The sequence below is a fragment of the Sorex fumeus genome, unplaced genomic scaffold, assembly GCF_029834395.1.
Source record: "Sorex fumeus unplaced genomic scaffold, SorFum_2.1 ptg000009l, whole genome shotgun sequence".
Classification (NCBI taxonomy): domain Eukaryota; kingdom Metazoa; phylum Chordata; class Mammalia; order Eulipotyphla; family Soricidae; genus Sorex; species Sorex fumeus.
In genome coordinates this window covers 20607094-20629613 of record NW_026606066.1, presented here as the reverse complement: position 1 = coordinate 20629613, position 22520 = coordinate 20607094, and the positions used below count along the sequence as shown (strand labels likewise).

Here is a 22520-nt window from a genome sequence, read left to right as displayed (position 1 = left end):
ACTCTCGGTACCTTGCTGGGCTCTCCGAGAGGGGCGGAGTAAACAAACCTGGCTCGGCCGGGCCGGTGGCATGCACAGCAAACATACCCTACCCACTGCACTATCACTCCAGCCCTAATAAAGGGAAATAAAAAAAACTAATAAAGGGAATTCTGTTTCTTAAGATTATATTATTCTATTCCTTTTTGGGTCACACCCAGCAATGCTCAGGGATTACTCTTGGCTTTGCACTCAGGAATTACTCCTGGCATTGCTCAGAGGACCATATGGGATGCCAGCGATCGAACCCGGGTAGGCCGCGTGCAAGGCAAATACCCTACCCACTATGCTATCACTCCGACCTCTTAAGATTCTAATATTGGACACTACACCTGAGGATGTATTAGGAAAAATAAGTCTATTTTTAATATAGGACTTCAGGATAGACTACGTTAACTATGCTTGAGTCTACAACTTAGTCTATTACATGTTTTTTCCCCCAAATATAGATATTTAAGGGAGTTTCTTTTGGTATGAGTATTTCTCTACATTTTATGATAAGATTTTTAAAAATAAAATTTTAGGTAACACCTGAACTTATAAAAATTAGTGTAGAATTTTTTCCAGTCAGGTTGGCTCTGTCTGGTTAACTTTTTTGATCTAGTAGTTTAGGGAATTCCTTACAGTATAAAAAACACATACATTCTATAATGCATTTGTGATTTATAATTCTATATTTGTATGTATTGATACACACAAATATCTACTATTTAGATAGTATATGTACATATATGTGTATGCATTGAAAGAGAGGCATATATAGAGAGACAGAAAGGGAAAGAGAGAATAAATAAAAAACCATAACTGAGCACTTGAATATAGATGTGACTTACAGTGACTAACTTATTTGGTATTTAAGTTTTCTTCAATTTTTTTGAGAATGGAATAAAAGTTATTCCATCAGTCTATTAGAATTGTCTTATTTGTATAGTTTGTATAGGCAGTTCTCAGTAAGCAGATTTGTCTTATATCCTACTGTTTCATGACTATCTCCATTACACAGATATTAAGCAATCTATTGAGATCTATGATTCTAAACATAGCTTGCTATGGTATGCTAATCTGTGGGAGACAAAAGCTGTTCTCTATATTCAAAGCTGGTGTTGTTAGAATTTCATTTTTATGCACTTTTCTCAACATGTACCTTCTACTGGCTGCCTAGATTTGGAAGCATGTTTTCTCCTTGAATGAAAGTATAAAACCAAGAGCTTAGCTTAAATAACTCCTCATTCTAAAGCAATACCAGGCAACTTGTGGTAACAGTTTTGCCAACTGGAGCTAGTTCAAAGAAGACAGGTGATATGGTGAGATATAGAAATCCTACAGTTCCCTCATTACTCTAAAACAGAACTAGATCCTCTTCAACATTCACTGAGTATACTGTTTAACACTGATTTCTGTGCATTTCACAGACTTTGTCTCTGAAAGGTAGCTATAGTATTGTTAGAGAACTTGAAAAATATTAAATTAACTGCTGAAACATGGCAATGAATGAATGTTATCAGTATTAGCCAATGACACTTATGAAAAGTGTAACTAAATCTAAGGAGATATATATAATCAATCTCTCACTGATTCTGTGCCCATGGATACTTTCTCTAATTCTCATTCTGATGATCTTGAAAATAAGCAATTTGGGTGAACCCTACAGCACTTTCTAGGACCAACTGTTATTTGCATAATATTTATGACTTGAAAAATATTTTCACAAATCTGTATAATTTAATCCATACACTAGAGATTGCTATTTGTGCCATTCCTCTTTAATAATTCAATTTTTTAAAAAAAAAACTCTCATATGTCACCTTGAAATAAATGTACCATCCATAAATAAGATTCCTTAAAACTTGGAGCCTGGACTGATAGTACAAGTATGGTGTTTGCTTTGCATGCAGATGACCCAAATTCAATGACCAGCACACCATGTAGTCTCCTGAGCCCACCAGGAATGAGCCCTGAACCCAGAGCACAAGGTAAGCCTTAAGCATAGCTGGGTGTGGTCCCCAAACAAATAACAACAAAAAACTTATTCAAGTATTGTGGGCACTAGTGTTGTAATTAATGCATCTCATTTTTAAGTGTATTTAATATATTTGACTATTTTTGCAATATTATCATTTAGCTTTTGTATTATATGCCACAGGGGGAAAATATAAGACAAAAAATTAGGTAAATCTCTAAAGTCTGTCATTTATTGAACATTTACTATGTGATTTGTAATCATTATTATTACCTGCAATATATCTTTCAAGTTTATAGTAATATTATTTCTGTTTCTTGGACTCTACAGAGAGATAGTACAACAGGAATTGCACTTGCTTTGCACAAAGTCAACACAGTTTCAATCCCTGACACCAAATATGGTCCCCTAAGCAGGCCAGAAGTGACTTATGAACACTGAGTCAGGAGGAAGCCCTGACAACAGCTGAGTGTGATCCAAAGATTTAAAAAAATGTGATTTCTGATAATGAATGAAACTGGACTGTAAGTTCATCTTCAACTATAATGTAAGGGTAGAGTCGTATTTGAAACGTACTCTAAGCTAAGGGTAGAGTCATATTTGAAACGTAGATAAAATTAATCCTCAAACTAATGTTCTCTCAATTATTATACACTTATATAATATCTTTTTAATAGCTTATCTTTTTTAATCAAATGTGTATGAAAATGGTTTGCGAAAAATGTGTCTTTATATACATGTGTATGTATATATGTATATATGTAAATATGTGTACATATATATAAAAGTTAAAACCAACTGATGCAGTTAAAATAAGGCACCTACCACCTCACATACTTGATTTTACAAGTAATCTTCCTTAGTAAATGACTTGCCATGCCCGCCTTTAGGTTGTCCTTATTCCATTCCTTTCGATAGATGCTTTAGCATTGCTCTAAAGTATAAATAAGATGAACACATTCACAAAATATCTATGCTATTCTAGGCTAAAATTCAATTTCCCTCCTCAGGAGACCACACTTCAAGTGCACAAACTAATTAACCATAACCAACTGATGTATGGTACATTGCTGAAGAAGGAGACCAGGGAGTCCTGCACAATTATCTCTTCTGGAAGGCTGCTAGGAGTTTTCCTTCCTTTATAAAACAGCAGTATTAAAGGGAATAAGATAAAGTCAAAAGAATAGGGAAGTTTAAATCCCTCAGAATGAAGAATTAGAGCTACACAGAGATGAGTATAGGAAGAGCCAAACAGAACCCTCTTTCTCTCTCTCCTTCCTCTCTCCCATCTTTGATGTTTGAAAAAAGGAAAACACTTTCATTTTTATTCCATCAAAATACATCTTCGTATTTCAGTTTACATATATACTAGATGGTGAGTGAGTCTTATTTTAATGAGAATAATACTAGAAATGATATTTCTAGGAGAGATCATTTGACTTTCCTTTCTCTTCCAATTAGTGAAGTTAACAATGAAAGACATTGGCTACTGCTAGGAATATCCATGGTGTTTAGAGTTTGGGATTTCAGTTTATTCTATTACTAAAAATCAGAATAAAAAGTAGAATGCTTTTATAAGTCTCCAATTGTCTATATATATGTGAATGAAAACACTGTATTTCAAAATATCATAAAATAACACAAAAAATTTACTTACAATTTAACAGGACCATGTTTGCTCTATTCTTTTTTAAGTTCCAAGAATTATAACAGTCAAACTTACTAATGTGACAGTGCATGATGTTGCTTGGTGGTTACAGGCTGACAGCCACAATGACATATTTTTATAGTTTGGGTGTCTCCTCACTCCCTGTAACCCCTCAGAGAGCTTTACAACCAATTTGAGCTCATCTTGATCAATTAAATTGTCACTGCCATAAGACTATTTTTCTGTAGCTATAACATAAGCACCGTGATCTATCTTCCCTGTTTAGTCTCTAACCCGCAGCCTGCTACATCTCTTACATGTTTGACTTTCAGCTCTACCTTTAAAGCTCAGAGCAAGTATCTGTCTACATTTTTGTACATTATTCAAGCTCTTCACAAAACCTGTAAAGAACAACTGTAAACAATGAGATTAATTATTTGATTTCAGAAACTCTGGAAATAACTGGAAAATTATTTTAAGAAGGTGACATATAAAGTCATATGACATATAACTATATCATTGGTGATGCTGCACATCAAAAAGCAAATACATTGTTTTACTTCACACAGATAATGTATTACTCAGTTAACTTAACATATTATATTTCTGCTGTCTGAAAAACTAATTTATAGAAATACAATATATGTAACATGGAAATGTGATACATATAATAAATAAAACCTCATTTGTCTAATTTCACTCAAGTAACAAAAACTATAAATTTAACAATATGAGAAAAATTAATTTTGTATTCTAAGCAACAGTTATTTGACCCAAGATTCACTGTATCACTGTATCACTGTCATCCCTTGATCACTGAATTACTCAAGTGGGCACCAGTATCGTCTCCATTCATCCCAGTGCTGAGATATTAGCAGCCTTCCCTTACTCATCTTTTCCCAATGATTGGAGGCTCTTTCAGGGTCAGGGGAATGAGACTGGTTGTCGTTACTATATTTGGCATATTGAATATACCACGGGAGCTTGCCAGGCTCTGACTATGTGGGTGGAATACTCTTGGTAGCTTGGTAGGCTTTTCGAGAGACATGTATTTATGTATTTCTCTTTATGATTTGTTGCCTACTATCTGAACCCTACCAGATATGGTGTAGTAATTGTGGAAAATGGGTAGGAAGTGTCTTGTAATGTGTTTGGTCCAGAAAGTGTCTTATAATGTGTTGTGGTAGTGGAAGTCGGCTGCCGGGGCTGGATCCCTTGGGTGGGGAGGGCTCTCCACTACCATTACTAACCAACCACTGCCATGCTCCAGGCCGCTTTCCCAATGCTCAGGCCGAGCCTCACACATGAATGAAGTCTCACGGAACCCAGGTAATGGGGAACTTCATTACCTTGGACTCTGGACTCAACGGGACCCAGGAACAGAGATCCTCTGCCTGCTTCCCCCAGTCTCCAGTGACTCAGGGATCAAACCTATAAGCCACACCCTGCGTGCACCAGATAATCTCCTCATGGGCCACCCTCCAGAAATCAGGATGCTCCTCCCAGACGGGAGTATAAAAGGAGGCTCCCAGAACCATGATCCAAGATTACCACTTTTAATATAATGCACAGAAACCTTTTTTCTTGTGTTGCACAGAAATGATTCAATAAATTTTGTGTGTACCAGATGTATAATAAGTGTTTATCTTTATGTTCCAATATTTAAATATGTCAAATAAAGGTAGATAATTTGATTTTTTTTAAATTTTCAATTCTAACCTTGAGTGGTCATTCATTCTTATGATTTCACTCTATCTCAAATAATTTATCTTGAAAACTTCCCAATTCATGTCTTTCTCCTCCTTTCCATTCTACTTTACTTTTTCAGTCTTATCCTAAGTTTGTTATTTCCGAAAGTGATCTTGCGAAATTGATTCTAAATTAAGTTTTTAAGCCATACCATGCATCATCAAGGCTGGATCCTGATGTCATTGATTTATCCTCTTCTTTGCTTTATTACCTCAAGCTAACAGATTTTCATTTCAAATGTTTCTTGTATGTATCTGTTCTATGCTATCATCAATTTATCTTAATAACTTCCTTCTGGGGAAATATTAAACACATAAACACTTCAGGCCATTGTTCATTTTTAAAGTTCCAAATGGGGTAAGAGCGATAGGACAGCAGGGAGGGTGTTTGCCTTGCATGTGGCTGACCTAGGTTCTATCCTCGGCATCCCATATCATCCCCCAATCCCTTGCAGGAGTGATTCCTGAGTGCAAGGCCAGCAGTAAGCTCTGAGTACCTCCAGGTGTAGCCCAAAAAACAAAAACAAAAACAAAATTAAGTTCCAAATATACCAACAATGCCAAAATCATTAGACTACAAACTCAAGTTCTAGTTCCCTTCCTTATTCACTTTACAGATAAGCTTTCAGAGTTAAGCATAATAATATACAAATTTTATCTATACAATATTATATATACATACATATAATATCTAAATATATGCAGAAGTATAAACATATTTGTGTACATTTATAAATATATATGTTTATTACTGTGGTTTATAGTATTATTGCTGATAAGGTTTTATATATAACAAACACTACCACTTTTCAGCACCACCTCCTCCTCTCAGTTGAACACTTTTGAACTCCATTATTGAAGTTGCCCTCTTCCTGTATAACCACTCTTACCGCCTCAAGTGACATGTTCCCTACTGAATAACAGTTACCATGTTTTTCGTTTCCATATACTATATACATATATGTATATATATGTATGTATGTATGTGTGTGTTTCTGTGTGTGTATGTGTGTGTGTGTGTAGCAGCTTTTGTAGAAGCTGACTAATAGGTGGAAGACAAATGGGGATGGGGGATGGGGCACTGTTGGAGGGAAGTGGACACTGGTGAAGAAAAAGGTGTTGAAACTTTGCATATCTGAAATCCAATCATGAATAACTTTGTGATATCACAACGATTAAATAAGAATAAAATAAATCATTTCATTCCTGCCAAGGGGTCAGGCTTGGGGGTCGGGGGCTGAGAAACTGGGGATGATGGTGGAGAGAAGATCACAGTAGTGGTGGGACTGGTGTTGGAACACTGTATGACCATAATAACCATCATTGTCACTGTCCTCCCATTGCTCATCGATTTGCTCAAGTGGGCCCAGTAATGTCTCCATCATAGTGAGACTTGTTGTTACTGTATTTGGCATATTGAATACATATTGCCAGGCTTTGTTATGAGGGCAAGATACTCTTGGTAGCTTGCCAGGCTCTCTGAGAGGGGCAGAGGAATCAAACTCTGATCGGCATTGTTGGCCGCTTGCAAGCCAAATGCCCTACCCACTGTGCTATCGCTTCAGCCCAATAATAACCATAATAACTGTATTATTAACAACTTTGTAAAAAATGTTGTTTAAAATTTTTTAAATAAATAAATAAATATCTCCCATTATAAGTCAGGCTTCTATGAGAGATTTTTGCTTATGATTTAAAATTTTTTTCATTGCCATGAATTCACGGTATAATAATATCTGCCCCTATAAAGAACTCCGTAAGTTTTATGTAAGACTGAATGAAGCAGATCATGGTCTGTGGTATAAGCCAGATGCCAGTTTCTGTTGCTCATACTCTCTTTTTCAATGAGTGTTTTCAGTCCAGTTACCTATAACATAAGTATTATGCCATGGACTCTGCAGGTGGTGCTTTATATTTGCATCAGTCTTTAAATCATTAACATTTAAATTTCACATATATTTCTTCAAAAATGTTAGTGACATTTGGGTCACGCAGACTTTTAAAATAGCTTGATGTCAAAATAAGAGTAAAACGATTTGATTTTGGTCACCTATAGGTTACCTTGAATGGTCAAGAAAAATGATTAGGCTCATTAATTTCATTGAGAGAAATTAGAAAGTTTTTACATACACTTCTAAGTCAGAATGTAAGGTACTGCTATATAAACACAATGCAAAATTAAATTTAGTAGTTTTAAAAATATTCAGGAAGCAATCAAGAGAAGGAGAATAAAAAGAGAAGACAGCAAAACACTAAGTATAGGATATAAGACCCAATAGGTGTCCTTTAAAGCCTTCTAGTCATTGGACCCAGATTTTATTTCTATGCTTTTTATAACTTTCAGTTTTAAAGGATTAGGAATAAAATGCTGTGCTATTACAAAACTGTTAATGTTTTATTATTTCTATAATAAAAAAATTAGAGCAGGTCACAGAGGTATTTTTCTTTCAAAATGATACATAATTTTAGTGTCATCTAATAAAAATCCCAACAAGTGTTCCTGATGTCAGAGTAGGAAGACAGATTAATTATATCAAATTAAAGTTTAGAAGGAGACCCAATTATATCAGAGGTGTGTGATAAAATTAGGACATTAAATTTGTGGGTGATGTTAGGTTATTTTTAAATGATTATGGAATAAAGTTATTAAAATATCTTCATCCCCCTCTATAACCATACTTTATAACAAAATAAGTTGTCATATGGTTGAATTTTGAAAATAAAAATAAAATCTTATGGCCTGAGGATATGGTACTGTGTTTGAGTATATGCTCTATGTGTATAAGGTCCCAAATTTGATCTTTGAATCTTGCATTAAACCCAGAATATCAACAGGTATGATCTTAATGGATCTTAATTTCCATAAGATTGGTCTAAGCAAGGAATTTTCAGGCATTCACAGCCTCATTGATGGAATAATGGCAAGATACCCAGAGCACAGGTGACTGTATTCTCTATAAAATTGAAATAGAACCACAAAATAATGGGAGCAATGTTAACTTTTATTCAAAACCGAATAGCCAAAGTCTCTTAAGCAAAACACTGAAAAATCAGAACAATGAAGTGCATTCTAACCACTTATAAGTTAAAAACCTTCATATGTCAAAACATAAAAAAAGAAAACTAGGTAAACTATTTAGAAAAGGAAATGTCTTTCTATACATTTATATATAAACACATGTGTACAACATAGATAGATACATGTGATACATGGATACATGTGATTGAATATATGCACGCATATAAAGGGAGAGAGAGTAAGAAAAAGAATTTACAAATAACCTGAAGGACATAAATTAGAAAAAATTGGCATAAAGAAATAAGTCTTCCCAAAAGGTATTCAAATATCAATAAATACCTGAAATATCCAACTGTTTTACAAATAAAAGGGACCCAAAGTAACATACTGAGATGTCACTGAGTCTGATAAAGATTGGAAAATAATAACCATTGTTGATATGGGAATTGGAAATTGAAATCGGTGCTGAGTATAAATTGGTTCAAAATTCAAGAAAGCAATTTTGAAACTATATAAAAAAATCTATTGAAATGGTCTAGCAAGTCTTTTAATATCAAAGACACATAATCTGTCAGTTATGCAAATATATGTAGAACCTATGACAGTATATTTTATACTTTTGTTTCAATTAGCATAGGGTTAGTATTTATGTAGGAAAATGAGTTATTTAGTCCATAACATTATTTTAACCACCAGTCTGCAGATCACTGCTGGTCTGCAGAAGTAAAAAATAAAAACCATTTGTTTACTGCAGAGGATGTTAAGATCCAGCCCATGGACAGTATACTGGGTCCAATAAACATCTAGAGGCAGCATCATTTACATGTTAGAATTTAAAGTTCAGGAGGACCTATATTTATTTAAAAAAAATTGTAATCTACTCTGCTATCTGAATCAGGAATAAAAATAATAGCAAGTTAATATGGGTCTTACAAGAAATAAATGCTCTAATAAGTATATTTTATAATGGCATCTCAAAAAGAGCAATCCATGTTTAAAAACTTACTGAGAAATATTAAGCAATCAATAAAATAAGGTCAATAAATTGTAAATAAAAATATATTGATAATATTTCCTACACATGAAATTTTCACTGACATGCAGTAAAATATATAAATGAAAAAATTCATATAAATGCTGAGGCAGCACAGAATTAACATGAAGATCAATGGAGTGATAAAAAATAAGCAATAAGCCATTGGAGTTTAGAAGCAAAGTTTTAATGAAAACTTCTTAGAAAAGGGGTTAAATTCAATCCTACAACCAGAAATAGAGTCCAATTGTCTGGAAAGAAGGTAGAAGCATAAGAAGCTTAATTAAATTTTGTAGTTATTATCAAAATTATTAACAATTTTCCAATCTTGTACATTAATTCTTTTTCTAAATCTTTTTTTTCCTCTATGGGAATACCTTCATGAATCATTTTGATTTTGTCTCTTTACTATTCAGATATTTGTTTTCTTCCTTAAAAAAAAAAAAAGGTTTGCTCTTCAAGCCCATGTTCTTCCTTGAATAAGTATCTTGCTTATGTGTCTCTGTTTCTTTGCTTGCTAATTTCTCCTCTGGAGAAACCTATGTTTACTCTTAAACATACACTTCTCTCTTTCTCTCCCCCCTCACATCTTTCTAAATAAGTCTCAATGAAAACTATCCTGAAAATATAATGGAAAAACGGAGAAAAATTTAATACCTCCATACAAGTTAAAAAATGGGATAGTAAGCATCCAGTTTCCTTAGCTCAATAATGTACATCAACATTCAAGCATTCTTATTCTTTGTAATACGCTGAACAGTATCCAACTTCAACTCAATGCTGGTTTTTTTTATTACCAATGACTTTGTATATGTAGCTGAAAGACATCTATAAAAATATTTTTGTTCCCTCCGGCACGGCCATGGCCCTAGAAGGACAAGGACTTAATACAGAAATCCAGCAGCTTGGAGCAGAAAAGCGAATGGACTATGCATTAATCCGCGCCATCTTGCCTGCCCGGAGGGGAAAGGGTATTGCCCCATTCGCCCTCTCCTCTCTGGAAAGAAAGACGGTGGCCGCATGGGAGCCTGGTGGAGAGCAGGTCTGAGCCGGGGGTGGGGGCTCCATGGATACCTAATGGGGCAGGGGGCGCTCCGGCCTGTCCTTCACGCCCGACCGAGGTCACCAGTTGCCCCCCACGAGCGGCTCTCTGGCACGGCCACGGCCCCAGAAGCACAGAGACCAATCTCTTAATTATCTGACTCTCAGTAGAAATACTTGCAGTGTTAATAAATAAAATAGCAGAAATCCAAAAAATAAAATATTTTTGTTGTTTTTATTGTGATGGGTCTACAGAGTGTCCTCCCAGACTTTGCTTTATTTTGCCTTAAACTCAGAATAAGGACTAAAGAATTTTGTTCAAAATGTAGAGAAAGTTTTGCATAAATCGAATCATTCTTCATGAGCATGTTTTTATTTATATTAATTTAAATTTATCATGGTTGGAGCAATAACACAGCAGGTAGGGTGCCTGCCTTGCACACAGCCAACCCAGGTTTGATTTCTCCGTTCCTCTTGGAGAGCCTGGCAAGCTACCAAGAGTATCCCGCTCACAGGGCAAAGCCTGGTAAGCTCCTCATGGGGTATTCGATATGCCAAAAATAGTAACAAGGCCCACAATGGAGACGTACTGGTGCCCGCTCGAGCAAATTAATGAACAATGAGAGGACAGTGCTACAGTGCTAAATTTATCATTGTTTTACAATGTTCTAACATTTTGGGTGTGCAACTTTACACTTCTAATGTGTATAAAACTCACTTCACTCACCACCAACGTTCCAGTGACATCACATTATTAAAATGACCTTTCTACTCACTTCTTTTTTCTCAGGATTGCTTTGGTTAATCATGATTTTCTGTGTTTTCATAAAAATATTAGGATTGTCCTCCTATATACTTGAAAAATGACATTTTTACATTTTTAAGAACTTCAAAAATACTTTAGAAAGAAACCAAAACACAGAAAATTGTTAAAACATTATTAAAAGGCATAGAAGAAACAAACAAAAACAAAAGAAAGATACTGAAATAAAATTATATTCTATTTTCATGGCTTGAACAAATTAATAGTTAAAACGGTCCTGATTATCTAAAGTGATTTACAGGTTATACATAAATTATATTAAGAAGTTCTTTTTATGGTTACTGTTGTTTATTTTCTTGTTTTGGGGTCACTTCTAGCTGTGTTTAGGGTTTACTTCTGACTCTACACTACGAGATGACTTCAATAGGGTAATGGGTACTATATTTGTTGTTGGGGATTGAGTCCAGGTTGATCAGGTTCAAGGCAAACACCCTACCTGCAATACTATCTCTCCAGCCAATATTAAGAAATATTTCAAAAATTAAGAACACTATAAATACTCAAATTGCACATTTCAGAAAGAGTCAGTTTTGTGGCTCATTGTGACAGTACAGTGGGTAGGGCACTTGGTTTGCACATGGTCAACCCTGGTTTGATCACTGGGGTCCTATATGGTCCCCCAAGCACAGCTAGAATGATCCCTGACTGGAATGATTAGTGTGAGTCAAAAATAAAATGAAACAAAAAGTTGGCTTCAATAATGTCTTCCCCACATTAAAATATAAATGTAACTATAAAGATCTAGAAATTATGAAATGATTTATAAATTTTCAAATCTACCAAATAGAATGGGCTGGAGCGATAGCACAGCGGTAGGGTGTTTGCCTTGCACGCAGCCAACATGGTCAACCTGAGTTCGATTCCTCCGCCCCTCTCAGAGAGCCTGGCAAGCTACTCGTGATATATTCGATATACCAAACACAGTAACAGCAAAGTCTCCAATGGAGATGTTACTGGGCCCGCTCAAGCAAATTGATGAACAGTGGGAGGACAGTGACAGTGACAGTGACTACATAGAATGTTGGTAAATATGCCAGTTCACAATTGAAGGCTTAAAGTTGTTGCTGGAAATTAATGTTACTATGGGATTAAGGATTTTAAAAAAAGTATACAAATAAGCTGCAAGAAATTAAAAAGGAAATAAAAATGCTCTCTAGATATAAAGTGCAAGGAAAGTAAGAAAACACATGAGTAGGAAGGATGTTGTTTTAGCAGAAGAAAGAATAGTAATTTTGTTCACAAGAGATTGTTGAATGATTTCAGTATAAGGAGTGAAGAGATAGTACAGGAAGTGAGGCACTTGCCTTTCATACAGCTATGATGGTTGCAAATCTGGATTGAATCCCAGGTCTGCACATGGTTCCTTAAGCACCACCAGGAGTCATTCCTGAGCACAGAGCCAGGAAGAGCCTTCTAGCACCACCATAAATGTGACTCCAAAGTAAGGCAAAATAAAACAAACTCAGAAAGAGAAAAAGATGAAGAAAGAAAAATAACCTAAGTTGGTACTTCAAAGGTTACTAGGGGACTGTATAGAGAAAAAAATTAAAAGTAAGGGTAAGAAGAGGGTAGGGAAGCTAAATTTAGGTGGTCAAACAGGATGAAATTAAATACATTCAATTATTAAGTTTGGAAAGTGAGTTTAATATAACTGTGTATTGAGACAAAGTTAGAAATTGGTTTCCATTTTGGTCTAAAAAGACTAAGCTTTCTTAGATTATTAGTCTTTACATAATAAGAGAAATTAAGAGGCTTTTAAAAACCTATTAAATAATGTATCTAGAGAAATTCTGTGTTATCAGAATATTTTCCTATACTTCATGCTCTTTGAGATCTCTGATCAAGGATATACGATCTTCTCAATATATTAAAATAGTAATTTCTTTTCCCTTTGCAAGTAAAATATAAGCTATAGTAACACTGAAATATTTTAATCTTTTTGAAAAACAGGTATAAATACATTCAAACCACAAAACAAAACACTTTACTGTGTAAGACTGATTATTCAAGTCTGATGATGACATTCTGAGTTGAATGTCGTCTGGACTGAAAAACTGGGATCATAGTGTCTTGTTAAATATTATCCTTCTTTCCTTCTTCTTCTTCTTCTTCTTCTTCTTCTTCTTCTTCTTCTTCTTCTTCTTCTTCTTCTTCCTCCTCCTCCTCCTCCTCCTCCTCCTCCTCCTCCTCCTCCTCCTCCTCCTCCTCCTCCTCCTCCTCCTCCTCCTCCTCCTCCTCCTCCTCCTCCTCCTCCTCCTCCTCCTTCTTCTTCTTCTTCTTTTTAATGTAGGAGTACTGCTATTTATTCAGCCATTGATTAAGCTCATTACATTGGGCTACCGAGAGTATTCGATATGCCAGACACAGTAACAACAAAGTCTCCAATGGAGACGTTACTGGGCCCGCTCGAGCAAATCGACGATCAACGGGAGGGCCTTTACCTTTTACCTTTACCTTTACATTGGGCATGAACTCCACAAATATATACAGTCTTCCTTATTTCTTCAGAAATGCTTCTAATCAAATGCTTAAATACTTAAACCATACAGAAGTTTAACTTAGGTGTGCAACACCAACTTCACCAGAAATTAGACTAATCTATTTATCTGCACAAATCTAATCACAGAAACAAGAGACTGATTCAATAAACAGAGCAATATATTCAGAAGTGTTTATTTCTAATTATGCCAGCCTATCTTTTTAACTCATTTACAGATTACTTATTTCAAGAATTCTAACTCGAGTTTGTCCTTTTAACTTATGATATAAATTTTAAAACAAGAAACTTAAGTTTCATGTGGGGAAATGGAATTTAGAGTATGCATTCTAAAATAAGAAATGTTAACATAAGGATTATTTTAAGCTAAAAGTAATACAAAAAAAAGCAGAAGAACAAAATCTCCTCTTTTCTGTCCATCTCTACCAGAAGGAAAACATGTTCATTACTCACTGAAGTCAACTCAACCAGACTCTTATCAGTCTCCAGGTAGCACCTACAGGAATCAACCTACAAAACTTCACTAAATTCACCACTACTGTACTTTAGTCTCTACTCCCCCACCTGTACTTGCATTCCCATTTTCTGCCACACTAACTCCTTTTCCTTTCTCTTGTCATTTCTCTAAAAAACATTATTGTTCTTTGTGTCAATGTTATAAGAACCCCAAATTCTAAACCGCCCACTTGATTAACTCATTACTGAGTTCTTCTACTTCCAAGCATACTCAAGCTGCACTTGTAATAAGACAGTTTTTCTTTTTGTTTCTCTTAGTCTGGTTTGCTATAAATTTCTGAGCCTCATCTACAGAATCTAGCCAACTGGAGTGGAGAGAGTTTTCCTTGCAAGCAATACCAAAATGCTCTTTCTCATCTACATGCATATCAATTCTTAAAATATTCAGATATTTCAGATGATATTTACATTATGTGGAAAAATGTATAGTGGTCTGAGGTTTTGACATCTAAAGATAGATGATGAAAGTAAATGAGATAATAGATACAATATTTGCAAATACATATTATTGAATTGCAATTTACGTCTTAAAATGTTCAGAGAGATCTAACTGGAATTGAGGAACTTGCCTTCCATGAGGCCAGGGTTAAATCCCCAGCTCCACATCATTTTCTATCGCTCCAGGTAGGGCGTTTGCCTTGCACGCAGCCAACATGGCCGACCCGAGTTTGATTCCTCCGCCCCTCTCGGAGAGCCCGGCAAGCTACCGAGAGTATCTCGCCCACACAGCAGAGCCTGGGAAGCCACCTGTGATGTATTCGATATGCCAAACACAGTAACAACAAAATCTCCAATGGAGACGTTACTGGGCCCGCTTGAGCAAATCGATGAACAATGGAAGGGCCTTTATTTACTTTACTTTACATAATTTTCTATCACTTGGAACCCTGAGAACAGAGCCAAAGACGCAGAGTTGTTGAGCACCTAGAAATGTGTCCAAAACCCCCCAAAATTTAAAAAATTCCCTAAATTACTAATATCCCAGAGAAAAAAACATATATTTGATGCTTACAAAAAAAAAGAAAGAAAAAAAGAAAATCTTAACATTAAAAAAAAAAAATCCTGGCAAGCAAGAAAAGAGTGGGGAGAGGTTTAAGGCACAAAGGAGAGTTGAGGGAGAGGATGGATTTCTTAAAAATAAGTATTTGTTTCATGAATTAAGGTGCAATAATTGCATGTGATAGACCATAGTTTGATTCCTAGCATGGCCCAGTAAGGTCTTGCTCCAAAATACTAAAATCTATACATATAAATAGAACCTCTAATCATGAAAATGAAAGATAATAAAATTTCTCTCTTTTACCATTTGAAGCTTGCAATTATGTAATAAAAGGAAATGACTGATGAAAAAGGAAGTTCAATAGCATTTCTATTTAGAATGCCCAGATAATAGGCCTGAATGTGTCATTTGTAGATACCTGTTAGCACAGAGAGTTCTTCGAGGACTCTTCCTTGCCATACAGTAAAATTGTGGCCAATGATGGAACAATATATGAAGATGGTCCTGTGTATAACCTAGATGTGTAATAAACTTTCTCATAGGTTGTGTAATTACACTCAACAAAATCACTACGATGAAATCTCTTAATGACTCATTTTTACAACCTCATATTTTTGAAAGCAGCACATTATTAGATCATTATTATCAAAATATTAGATTAATTGTATTAGATCATCTAACACTCCTAATATCCAAATAGCATCTTAGGGAGGGTACAAATAATAAAGAAGAAAATGAAACCTTGCTTTTCAAAGCAACAATTTCATCTGGAGTGATTAACTTGCTCACTCAAGTTTTGTTTTTACTAACTTTACCTATGTTACTACTTCCTACTACTTAGTATACGGTAATGAGTGAAAGAGATATGAGCAGACTTATAAAGAACCTCCATGATTCTGACCCAACCGAAAATAGCACGTGCAAATTTATGATGCCTTTCCAGTACTAACCCTTGAATCCAATTAGCTGATGCATACTGCTATTCTAAAGTAATAGCAGACCAATTCTGTTATTTGAATAAGGCAATGATACTCCCTTTTTAGGGCTAATTAAAATTTGTTTTCTTTGAGGTGAGTTTGGAGAAAACAAAGTCCCCATGATAGTTTAAAAAAGAGGAATCTTGCCAGATTCCAAGATATTAAACTGGTCAACCAGGTCCAAGATATTAACAGTAGCTCTTTAATCACTAATGAGAGAGTCAATTTCTATAATCTAGAATATATACCAGAAAGCATGGTCTTGATTTTCCTTTCCTTTTAAATCAGTTTACAGGAGAAAAGCTATCCTTCTATCTTTGTACTGTCACCCTGCAAGTTGTTGATAACCTGTGGCAGAGCAGGAGTACTGCTTTATCATCATGACACACATGCACAGAAGAAAAAGAACATTCAGTCCTGTTATTAACAAACACACACAATTCAGACCTAAAAATTATTTCCAGGCACTCTAATTTTCAGGGTCCATGTGACTCCCAAAGACAAATTCAGTTCTTGGAAGGGTATCTTCATTCTGAAAATATTTGGAGTGTTAGCGTCTCAAATAATTTTCCGCCTCCTTTATGATTTTTCAAAGCTCCTATGTTCCTGAAATTATTATTCTAATTTAGTGGACATTATGTTGGTCTTAAAATAAACATCTTTATCATTACTTTCTTATTTATGATTTTCACTTGATGCAATTTCAAGAATGGTGCAGGAGACTTGTCAAGGCTGGCAACATTTGGCTTACAAAATTTAGGAGATGCAATACCATCCAAGTATGTCTGGTAAAGAGTATTTTAAAGCAAAAAATAGTTTAGTAGAGGTATTTACAATTGTTTCATTTGCAGGTATGATAAGTATATTTTAGCAATTAAATTATTAGAGGACAGCTTATAAATTATTGACAACAATATTAATAGATCAGTTAATTGGTAAAAAATGAATGTGATTATTATCAGCAACTTGTTCTAATATTTCTAAGGCACACTTTTCTTAAGCATTTTATTCAGTTTTACTGTAGCACCCAACCTATTACACTAAATTTAGATGCTTGCATAGTATTTTTCATAGGTAAATCTAGCTACACTTTGGATGGGCATAGTTTTTAAATCTTAAACTACTGGGTGATAATAAATGATCATTTATGCTACAGAAATGGAAAAGGTTTGAAATAAATCAAATTTGAATATCATCAATTGACTGTATCACTGTATCATTGTCAACCCATTGTTCATCAATTTCCTTGAGCAGGCACCATTTGTCCTAAACCTAAGATTTTAACAAGTGCCACATTGGAGGCTTGTTCAGGGTCAGGGGAATGAGACCCTTTATTGTTACTGGGCTTTGGCATATCAAATATGCCACCAGGAGCTTGTCAGACTCTACCATGTGGGCAGGATACTCTCTGTAGCCTGCCAGGTTCGCCGAGAGGGAGAACTATACAATAAGAGGTCAAGCAGCTGCAAGTGTGACCACGTATGCTTCTAGGAGCTTGGTTTTATAGTCTCTGGATCTTGGCCATTGATAGGATTACAATATTTCTACAGATTTCATACTCTAATCCCCTGAAATTTCTTTTCACACATGGTCACATCATTACAAAGTTAGACGTTTCCTGGAAAGATTTCATCTGCCTTCAACTGGACACACTAGTGCACTGTCTTTCAAAGAACTGAAGAATAGTTAAGAAAAGAGAATATGTATTTGATTTGTTTTTAAAACATCAAAATAAAAAGAAAAATCAAGCACTTAAATACCAAGTTAGAAACAAGAAGGCAAAGGAGGCAAACTATATTGCATTAGTAGAAATACTTAAGATTCTGATTATTGCATTTTAATTTCGAGAAAATAAAATTCAAAAGTTTTCAAAAGCATTCAATTTCATTATCCAAAACATTTCTCAACTGGGATCATATGGCTCCTGTGGGTCTCAGAATTTTCCAAGGTGAAAACTTCATAAACGGAAAGGGGAACACAGCACGTGACTAGCGAGAACCAAAAAGTCAGACAAGAAGGAAACAAGAGTTAAAAAAGGGGACATGGTTAGAAAAAGAATTAAAAGTTCACATCTAAAAGATCACAAATTTTATAATCTCAATAAAAGCAAAAATATGTTTAAAAAGCTATCATTTCACGAACCCATTTGTTGTTATCACAGATATTTCTGACCATGAAAAACCAAGTTGTCATGAAAAGCTAAAGCAATCCTTGAAAAAAAAAAGATAGGTGGCATCACCTTCCCCAACTTCAAACTGCACAACAAAGTAGTAGAACAGCATAATATTGGAATAAACATAGATCTGCAGACGAATGGAATAAAGTTAAATAACCTGACACATACCCTCAAATATATGGTCATTTAATCTTTGATAAAGGAGCAAGAAATATGAAGTGGAGCAAGAAAACCTCTTTAACAAGTGGTGCTTGGAAAACTGGACAGTTATATGAAAAAAATATGGACTCAGATCTCTATCTAAAGCCGTGCACAAAATTCAGCTCACCAGAGATTAAAGACCTCAACATCAGACCTGAATCCATAAAGTAATTGGAAGAAAATGTAGGCAAAATCCTCCACGATGTTGAAGCTAAAGGCATCTCAAAAGATGAAAAACCACTGACCAAGCAAGTGGAAACAAAGATAAACAAATACGCTACCATTTAACCTCACAATATTACTTCTGAGAATATACCCTGAGGGCCCAAAAACACACAGCAGAAACACCATCTGCATTCTGATGTTCACTGCAGCACTGTTCACAATAGCCTGAATCTGGAAACAACCTCAGTGCCCAAGAACAGACGAGTGGATGAAGAAACTATGGTATATATGCACAATGGAATACTATGAAGCAGTTAGGAAAAATGAATTCATGAAATTTGCTTATAAATGGATGGACATGGTGTTGCCCCATTCGCCCTCTCTTCTCTGGAAAGAAAGATGGCGGCCGCATGGGAGCCTTGTGGACAGCAGGTATGAGCCTGGGGTGTGGGGACGACTAAAACCTCATGGGAAGGGGGGCGTTCCGGTCCGACCTTCACGCCCTACCGAGGTCACCAGATGCACCCCACGAGCGGCTCTCCAGCACGGCCACAGCCCCAGAAGCACAAGGACTTAATGCAGAACCCAGCAGCTTGGAGCAGAAAAGTGAACGGACTATGCGTTAATCCAGGCCATCATGTCTACCCAGAGGGGAAAGGGTGTTGCCCCATTCGCCCTCTCCTCTCTGGAAAGAAAGATGGTGGCCGCATGGGAGCCTTGTGGACAGCAGGTATGAGCCTGGGGTGTGGGGGCGACTAAAACCTCATGGGAAGGGGGGTGTTCCGGTCCGTATTTCACACCCTACCGAGGTCACCAGTTGCCCCCCGCGAGCGGCTCTCCAGCACGGCCACGGCCCCAGAAGCAGAAGGACTTAATGCAGAACCCAGCAGCTTGGAGCAGAAAAGTGAATGGACTATACGTTAATCCAGGCCACCATGTCTGTCCGGAGGGGAAAGGGTGTTGCCCCATTCGCCCTTTCCTCGCTGGAAAGAAAGATGGCGGCCGCATGGGAGCCTTGTGGATAGCAGGTATGAGCCGGGGGTGTAGGGGCGACTAAAACCTCATGGGAAGGGGGGCGTTTCGGTTCGCCCTTCACACCCTACCGAGGCCACCAGTTGCCCCCCATGTGAGGCTCTCCAGCACAGCCATGACTCCAGAGCACAGAAACCAATTTCTTAACTATCTGACTTTCAGTAGAAATACTTCCAGGGTCAATAAGTAAAATAGCAGAAATCCAAAACCAACATTTAATTCTTGAACCCAGCTGTAGAAAGCAAATCACTTCACAATGCTTCTTCAGCATGTCTGATGGCGGGGGGGGGGGGGGTAAACTCTAAATAATAGTGGTGAATCTTTTATTGAAACAATGAATCTAATCAAAGCAGATAGAGTGTTAACTAGAATTCATCTGCCTCACAGGGACTGGGAGGGGTGGGGGTGGGGTTTTATTGGGGTTCTTCATGGTAAAAAATAAGTTTGGTAAAGGGAAATGTGTTTGATATTTGCATGACTGAGACCTAAACCTGAAAGCTTTGTAACCTTTCCCACAGTGATTCAATAAATAAATAAAAAAAATTAAAAAAAATGGATGGACATGGAGAATATCATGCTGAATAAAATGAGTAAGAAGGCGAGAGACAGCTATAGAATAACTGCATTCATTTGTAGTATATAAAAATACAGAAGACTAATATTACTCTTAATATTAATTATTAATTATATTAATTAACAATATTATTAATAAAGGCAGGAAAACACAGGCTAGGAGGACTGGTCAATGGACTGAATCTATCACAAGTGTGTTTGGGGTAGAGGGGTAGGTAAGATAAAGAAAAGACAGTATGGCAATAATAATTGGAAATGATCATGTTGGACAAGAACAGAGTGTTAGAAGTGGGTATAGGGATATACACAATAACCTTCCAATATCTGTATTGCAAACCACAATGCCCAAAAGGAGAGAGAGAGAAAGAGAGAGAGAAAGAGAGAGAGAGGAGAGAGATAATGAGAGAGAGAGAGAGAAAGAGAGAGAGAGGAAACTGGGGACACAGATGCTGGGAAATGTGGATGGAGGGGTGTTGACTTAAATCATGAACAGCTTTGGAAGAGTCTATCTCACAGTAATTCAATTAAAAAATTAAAACAAAGATAAAACGTTGCAACATAATAATTAAGAACTATGTTATAACATCTTTATTTTATTCAATAATGACATCTAAAATAGTGAGATTATGCAAAAATGACTGAAACTTGGGAAGTGCTAATATAGCTCAATAATTGAAACAGCATGCTTTGTTAAAAAATTTGAACTCTATCATCTTCAATCACTTATTTTATTAGTGACCTATAAAGGTTTAAAAATTATAAAATAAAGAAAAAGAATTTAAACCTCTTAGCCCTTGCTCCTTATGAGTTTGTTATCAACAATCTATTAAGTACAGACTAATCAAAAGAGGAGATATTAAAATAGAATCCCTCCAAAGAGATAATAAAGTGCTCGCCTTGCACACAGCTGACCTCAGTGTGATCTGGAGCATCACATATGGTCTCCTGAGCACTGCCAAGAGTGATCCCTGAACACAACTGAGTGTGGCTCAAAAGTTAAAAAAATTTTAAAAAACCCAAAAACGAAACCAAATAACAAAAACACCTAATTCATGTTTTAAAATGAAAATTAAATTAAGAGACACAATAAAAGCAATAATGATAAAACATGGACATCCTAATGATAAAAGTAAGCTTGCAGTATCAGGGGAAAATGACTTAATTCTGCCAATTCCATCTTTACTTATTAGTGTATCAAATGGTCACTTACGACAGCCTTTCAAAAGTTTCCGCTTTTTCAAAACTTAGACAGAAGCTGCTAACTCTCTTTGAGGATTAGCATACCCTGAGAGCAGTTGGAAAACTTAAGTGTCCAGGTTAGAGAGAATTCTAGAGCTTTTTCACAGATTTGATTCTTGGGTAGATACTAAGCATCAGAATGTAAAAGGGACAGGAGAGGGGGAGAGAAATTCCATAGCTGATGCTACCATGCCATTTGAGCTGAAAACCACTTTCATCTGCAGGGTTTTCTGGTCATTATGCAAAATTTGAAAAAAAAATGTGGAAAGCAATACAGCTTTATACAATGTCATTTTAAGAGAGGAAAACATTTAAAGGAGAGTCCTGAAACCAAAACCAGTGTGTTAGGGTTAAGCAAATTCAGTGTAAGGCAAGTAACATTAACAGAAAAAAGAAAGTTAATGCTGCAAACTAAATTTGTTCTCTAAAGACTTATTAGTAGGCAGAGTCAATGAGAAATGTAAAAAATGATTTAAGCCCAGCACTACCATTTATCTGGGGGCCTGATCTGTCAAAGACTATTTCATGCTTCGCCCAATTCCCACGAACTTATCACCATCTGTTCCTTTTGTACGTTCCTTTCTTTCTACTGAAAGAAAATGCTTCCCACTATATTATTAGGTTTCCTATTATACTCATCCCATCCTGTGGTCTGAATATCAGATCTGTGCAAGTAAAACGCTGCATATTTGCCCTCCAAACGTCCCCACAACACAGTACTTGTTAACTGCCATAGCATCACTGGTTTTCAAGATCTGGGATTTCCCTGAAATGCCCTAAAATTAAAAACTAAAATTATGTTAAAGTTCATTAGTATACCTACACACTGACCC

The 22520-nt window shown here is 36.0% G+C and overlaps 1 protein-coding gene across 1 annotated transcript in view; it reads right to left on the bottom strand.

Moving 5' to 3' along the window:
• The window catches only part of B3GALT1 (beta-1,3-galactosyltransferase 1), a 644281-nt gene that overhangs the window by 310011 nt on the left and 311750 nt on the right, over positions 1–22520 (bottom strand). The gene's annotated exons all lie outside the window — the stretch shown is intronic.